Source organism: Peromyscus leucopus, chromosome 16_21, assembly GCF_004664715.2.
Source record: "Peromyscus leucopus breed LL Stock chromosome 16_21, UCI_PerLeu_2.1, whole genome shotgun sequence".
Taxonomy (NCBI): Eukaryota; Metazoa; Chordata; class Mammalia; order Rodentia; family Cricetidae; genus Peromyscus; species Peromyscus leucopus.
Window position 1 is genome coordinate 58,889,780 of NC_051084.1, and position 7,435 is coordinate 58,897,214.

Here is a 7,435-nt window from a genome sequence, read left to right on the forward strand (position 1 = left end):
AACTGTTTTTGCATGTATTTTAGAACACCTCATTATTTCTAAGGTGTCTCTTCCTTCTCTTCTGTATTTTCCATGATTTTCTGAGTTTTCACTGTTGTATTATGAATAATTTACTATTTTTAATTCACTAGTTATTTCCTCTATTACATTTTATCTTCTGACAAATATATTTGTTGAATCAGTTTTTATTTTAGACTTTTAAGTCCATAATTACAATGTAATACTTTATAAAACTAGTTTCCAAAACTCCACGCAAATTCTTAGTTTTTTTCCACTTTTATCTCACTTAATGCTAGTTGTTTCAGCCACAACCCAATAACAAAGATATTTGGAGCTTCTGTGTGTATAAATATTCTCCTTTTGAAAGGTACGACTCATTTTTATTCCCCTGTGTACTTATTATCCTTAAAATGAAAACATAAATCAAACATTGATTGAGAATTAAAAATCAATATGGAAAGTTCACTTGTACATATATAGCGTGATAAATTTCTGCACAAAGCTTTTTGTGTGTTTCTGTGCGACTTTCTTCTTGGTCAGAGTGCTTCGAACCCTTCTAGGTCCTCCCTTCCTCATCTGTCCGTCCCTCACACAACACTAGCTAGTATAATTTTACCTTTTGGCACAGATGGGCTTTTCCCTGGCATTTTAATTTTATATGACTGAAATAATAAAGTATTTATCTTAGTTTTATGGAGGGTAGGGAATAAAGTTGAATTTTATCCTTCTCCATGTAGCTTTCCAGTGTGACTAGCACCAGTTATTAAAGATGCTGTCTCCTTTACACGGAATATTGTTAGCTTCTTTGTCAAAAGTCAGGTGGCTGCAGGAATGTGAGTTTATATGTGGGTCCCTAATTCTATTCCGTTGATCAATAAGTCTATTATTATGCTTGCACCATGTTGTTTTGATTACTACAGCTACATATTTTAACTTGAAATCTGGATGGTGAGACTTCCTGCATCAAACTCAACTCCAGATGGATCAAGGACCTCAACATGAGGTTGATACTCTGGTAGAGGAGAAAGTAGGGAGTGCACTTGAACTCACTGGCATAGGAAAGAACTTTACAAACAGGACCCCAGGAGCACAGGAATTAAGACCAACATAAACAGGTTATCACAAAACTAAAAAGTTTCTGTTCAGCAAAGGACAATATCACTAGATTAAAAGACCGCCTTCAAAAAGGTAAAAAATCTTTACCAGCTCCAATAAATGGTTAATACCTGTAATATACAAAAAATTCAAACAATTAAACAAGAAAATAAGCAACTCAGCAAAAAAAGATGGGGCATATAGTTAAAAGTGTTTTCAAAAGATGAAGTACAAATGGCAGAGAAACACTAAACAATGTTTAACATCCTTAGCCTTCAGGAAAATACAGATTAAAGATTTTATGTCATCCAATCAAAATGGCTAAGCAAGTTTAAAGATATGACAATAAATGCTAGCATAGATATGGAGAAAGAGGAACACTTATTTACCACTCACGGGAATGCAAACTAGTGTAGTCACTGTGGAAATCAGTATTGAGTTTCACCAAAAACTGTCTTCATAAAAATAGTTCTACCATTTGACCCAGTTATTTCACTCTTGGATATAAACCCAAAGGACTCCATATCCTACTCTAGAGATACCTACTCATTTGTGTTCATTGCTGCTCTATCCACTACAGATAAGAAATAGAAACAGCCTAGATGTCCACCAACTAATGAATGGATAATGAAAATATAGTATATTTACACAAAATTTATTCAGCTATTAAAAACAAAATTACAAAATTTACTGGTAAATGGTTGGAGCTGGAAACAATCATTCTGAATGAGGCAATCCAGATCCAGAAAAAAAAATGTCATGTATTTTCTCTCATCTGTGGATGTTAGCTTTAAATCTTCAGATACGTGTGTTTCATTTGGAGTACAAGTAAAGTTTAGGAAATTACTAAGACTGTCCCTCCTGCCATTGTGGGGGGGGGCAGTCAAGGGAATTGAATGCATTGGTGTAAAGAATCAAAAGGGAATAAAGGAACAGGAAGGGTTAAGGTAGGTTTGAGAAATGGAGAGGAGGGATTAGGGAAAGAAATAAGTAACAATAAAGAACTTTTGAAAAAAATATGAAAATCTACTACTGTAGAAATTTCCAAAAATATGTATTCATATTTATATGAGGGTGAGAGGGCGAGGGAGAGAGTGAGTAAGTTAAAATGTAGTCACCTGGTAATATGTCAGCAATGCTTGTACTAGATATCAGATGCTAGAAAATAACATATCCAGGGTCAGGTATGAGTTACTTTCTTTGGAGTTGTTGGCCAGTGTCATCCTAGAACCTTCAAATATTGCAAGGCTATTGCCATTGCTATTAGTTATCATGCAGACATTGGTGGCAAGACCCTATTGTTGAAGACATTACATGTGTGAGTCATAGGGCATGGAGAAATCAAGCTGGTGTGGACTGGGAAACTTTATTCATAGTGCTGGAAGCTGCTAGGTGAGCTATTAGAGGAGTAAAATAATTATCAGTCATGCTCAGCTATGACCCCTTCAAGCTACTATACGGACTGACTTGGAAAAGCATGCTCACTGGTGTACTAGTGGCATAAACATCATGGGTGTAACCAGCCACTTTATGACTGGAGCTAAGTTCCGCTCAGTGAAACCCATGGTACCATTATCAGGCTATACAGTTCATAGGCCCTAGGAAGTAGTTTTCGAATATTATTCTTCTAAGTTGACATGGTATTAAACTGACTCCTAATGACTTATCATTATGCCCAGGGACCAGTGCATCTCTCAGTCCTCAATGGAGAAGCTTCTGTTTACAGTAGATGGTGATTAATAAAAGACCTATCACTGGCCGAGGCACAGAGAAGAGACTGCAGAATGTCCAGACTGAAAGGTGCTGTGGATATCACTCTATGTAAATAAAACACTGATGGCCAGTGACCAGGCAGGAAGTATAGGTGGGACAAAGAGAGAGGAGAATTGGGGAAACAGGAAGAAGGAGGGGAGAGACTGCAGCCACCGCCAGGACAAGCAGCATGTAGAGACTCTGGTAAGCCACCAGCCACGTGGCAAGGTATAGATTTATAGAAATGGGTTAATTTAAGATAAAAGAGCAGTTAGCAAGAAGCCTGCCACGGCCATACAGTTTATAAGTGATATAAGCGTCTGAGTGATTATTTTATAAGTGGATTGTGGGACTGCGGGGCTTGGGGAACCTGGAGAGAAGCCCTCCAGCAACAGAAAGGTAACATTTATACCACAACCCCCCTCACAGGGCTCAGGGGTCATTGTGAAAAGAGTGTAAGAGCCTGAGGTGGTGGATGACAACAAGGAGACATTCTCTTGTTTGACACAGCAGGGAAGCTGGACACATGAACTTACAGTGTTTACATCAGAATGTACAAAACCTGTGTAAGCCCAAGCCAGGCCAAATAATAGCAAGGCAAGGAGTATTGGGCACACAATCCATTCCCAAGATGGGGAGCTATTGACAATTGTTAACTGCTTGGAGAGAAAGAGACCGTTTTCTCTAAGATTGTATCTCCTGGTAAGTCAACCATCTCCAGTAGAATACCACATACTCAAGAATATTTGGGCAGCACAATTTGGTCAGGGAAGGATGCTCTATAGGCTGGGAGGCCAGCACCCTTATGAAAATCTGGTGACAGTGCCTAGACAGTTTTGATTGAGTGCTATGTATGAGTATGTATGAGTAGCAAAACTGGAGGAAAAAGTTGACATTTAGGATGATGCTACTTTTCTCTAGAGGAAGTTGACATTTGCTCCTGTCTATCACAACCTTAAGCAGCAGATTATGATGATTGTAGCTTAAGTAGTAGTCTTTTCAAGGGCTGCTGTTGGATTCGTTCTTCTTCTGCTGGTGTCAGCCTTTGTGAGTCCTAACTCCAAGTTCTCCCTGGCCACCTGCATTCCAGTCCTCATCCCCTAATCTTCTCATGGCTGTAAGAACTCTGCTGCATGTGCTAGAGAGTTGGCTCAGTGGCAACTAGCTGCTTTTCCAAAGGACCCGGGTTCAATTCCTAGCATCCACATGGCAGTTTGCAATTGTCTCTAATTCTAGTTCCAGGGAATCTGATGCCCTCATCTGGCCTCCAAAGTCACCAGGTAAGCACATGGTACACAGACATACATGCAGATGAAGCACCCATACACACAAACCAAATAAATGAAAGCTCTGCTCAGATCCTCAGGTTTTCAGGCCCATGCCTCTAAAGCAGAAAATGACTCTAGGAAAAGAGTGCCTCCATATACATGTGCTCTTAGTTCTCTAAGTCTGTCTGTCTTTAGGCATTATTCAGTTGTATTTCACTATTATGGGTTTTTTTTAAATGTCTTTAAAGTATTTAGGGTTTCCTTCATACAGTTTATTTTGTACTCACTGAAAAGTTAGTCTTCATTTCTAGACATTTATTCACCATGTGATCTTTTCCCCTTCTCCACTCTCTGCAAGACCTATTCATTTCACGACCGCTAACCATCTGTCTTCCTTCTTTCCCATGCAGTGGACAGTTAAAGTCTGTTTCTTCCTTGATCTCGGGTATGTTTGACTTTGTAGATATTTCTTTTGCTGCTACCCCCTTCACTCCTCACGTAGCTCCTTCTGGTTGCTTGTCCCTTTCATGGTTACCTTATCTCAGCTTTCCCCTCCAGTTCCTGCCCTTTAACGTGTCATCCTTTAAAACTAACCTTACACATTTTCTGTGGGGTGCATCATGCTCCTGATTTCAGCTACCATTTGTATGCTGATGTTTTAAGACCTTTTCTCTTGAACTACAAGGTAGCACTTCTTTCTCTTATATATCTCCACTGTATGCTAAAAGGCATACCAAACTAAGTATGTCCACAACACAGTCCACCATCTCTCATCAACTCTTCAGCCACATCCCATTTTAGGAGACAGACTCCCTCCCTCCACTGCTTTCCAGTCCAGGAGACACTGTGGGGTACCATTTTCCTTTCACTTCCTTCAGTCCCTAAGATGTCAGTTTCAAAGGTTTTAGTTTTAAATATGCACACTTCATGTTTTTAAAATACTGGAGGTGCAATATCTACTTGATGGTGGAATTCACAGTAGAATTCACAGGCAGTAGAAGAGATGATAAAGAGGCATGGGATATAGTCAGCCTTTGATGGCAAAGGCTGGTGAGAGTTCCGGATATACGGTGTTGCCCACACTCTACTAAGTCTCTCAAAACGCTGCCCTTTGTTCTCAAGTCAAGGATAGGACATTCTACTATGTCCTTTCTCCTACAGAGTCTATTCAAGGCATGTATGATTATTTCTGTCCACCCTGTTTGCATCACCGACTCAATTCTATATGTATTTAAAGCCTGAAGACACTAATTTACACATATCTTATAGGCCTATGTACAAAAAAAAGGGGTCTCATGCTAATGAGTCTTTATTTCTTCTTTTTCTTTATTGAGTTGTTTTACTATTTACACCATCATATTCATCAAAAACAATGTTTTCTTATTTTGCTCTCTGATGGCTTTAAGTGTATTCATGTTTAACCCTTAACTTGTGAACCATTCTCGTGGGATCCAGGCCTCTACTTTCCACTCACTGTGGTCCTTAGTGCCCAGCATGAGGCTCAGCTGCAGCAGTGTCTGGTTATTATATATTGCTTCACAGAATAAAAATAAAATCACCAGGAGAAATCAGAATAAAAACTTTCAGGATTCCACTGTGATTCACAAAAGAGGCAAAGACACAGGGAGCAGAGGGAGGGAAGAAGAAATGGGACCAGGCTATAAAACTTCAAAGCCCATCCCTAGTGACTTTTTCAACTTCTTCCCACAAGGCTCTACCTCCTAAGTTTCCATAGCCTTCCAAAACAGTGCCATTATCCAGAGAACAAATGCTCAAACGCATGAGCCTATGGAAAACATTTCACATTCATGCCCCAACAACAACGCTGTCATTTTCTTATCTGTAAAACAAAGTTGTAATGACAGCATCTATATCACAAAAGTGCTATGAAGATCAAGGAAGTTAATGCAGAAAAACACTCTTGGTGTCTGGCTCATACAAAGAGCCACATTATCATTGACTCTTGCTGAGTTCACCCCTGGTCTAAAAAGTCAGGTTGTTTGGTATATTCTTGACATGCTGGGAAACAACTGGCCAAAGAAGGGAGCAATACAGTCAACAACTCCTTTTCTGCTTTATGTGTTCCCATCTCTGGGATACAGACAGATCTCTGCCTTCATGCACTCCTGTTTTAACAGGATGGAGAGTGAATTAGTGTTCATAGAAAACCCCCAGGGAAATGACAAAACACAATCCATTCGGAGGGTGTTATGAACAGAAGGAACACATTGCTCTGCCACCTGTAATCCAGGGATCAAGGAGGGCTGCTTAGACCAGTGGTTCTCAGCCTTCCTAATGCTGTGACCCTTTGATACAGTTTCTCAGGCTGTGGTGACCCCCACCCCCAACCATAAGATTATTTTTGTTGTTACTTTACAACTGTAATTCTGCTACTGTTATGAATTGCCATGTAAATATCTGATATGCAGGGTATATGATACAGAACCCCCATGAAAGGGTCATTTGACTCAGCCACAAGAGAGGAAGGTATCTGCTCAAGAGGGACACTTCATGGAATTTTCTATAAATATAAAAATTCTATAAATATATTCTATAAATATAAAAAAGGACATGGAAGTGTTTGTTTGGGAAAAGAGTCAAAACAACACAGAATCTCAATGTTTATTTTCTTGAAGCCTTTTCAGAATTAAACAGTGGGTACAAGTGATGAACAATAACTACAATATATCCTTTTGCTCAGTTAGTTGAGTTTGGTAGGAGTTAGATGATAGAAAGACACAAAAATAAAACAAAATAAACAAAGACAAACAAACAAACAAAAACCTGTAACACTGAAGATCGATATGTAAGTGTAGCTGGCTCTTTGCTGTGGGAAGCAAATGACCTTGAGTCCAAACTATTGGTGTAGAGAAGCAGTTCTCAACATATGGGTCATGACCCCTTTGTTAAACCTCTATTTCCAAAAAATATTTAAATTGTAATTCATAACAGCAACAAAATAACAGTTATGAAGTAGCAATGAAAATAACTGTGGTTCGGGGTCACCACAAAATGAAGAACTGTACTTAAGGCTCGCAGCGTAGGAAGGTTGAGAACCACTGGTATAGGCAGACATTGCTGCATTGTTTATGTCGTCCCAACACTATTTAATTTCACCACCACTTTGCAGACACCCCAGGGGGAATTGTGTGATCTCCAAGAAAGGTTAATAACTTCCTAGACTTAAAAGTGAATAGTTGGCTTTGACTGCAAGCAATATAAAGCATGCTGGTTAAAGAATAAATGTTCTTTGCTTCATGTAACACATTCAAATTGCGATCTAGAGACTCAGAGTTTTGTCAAAGTTCACTTCTTTGCAA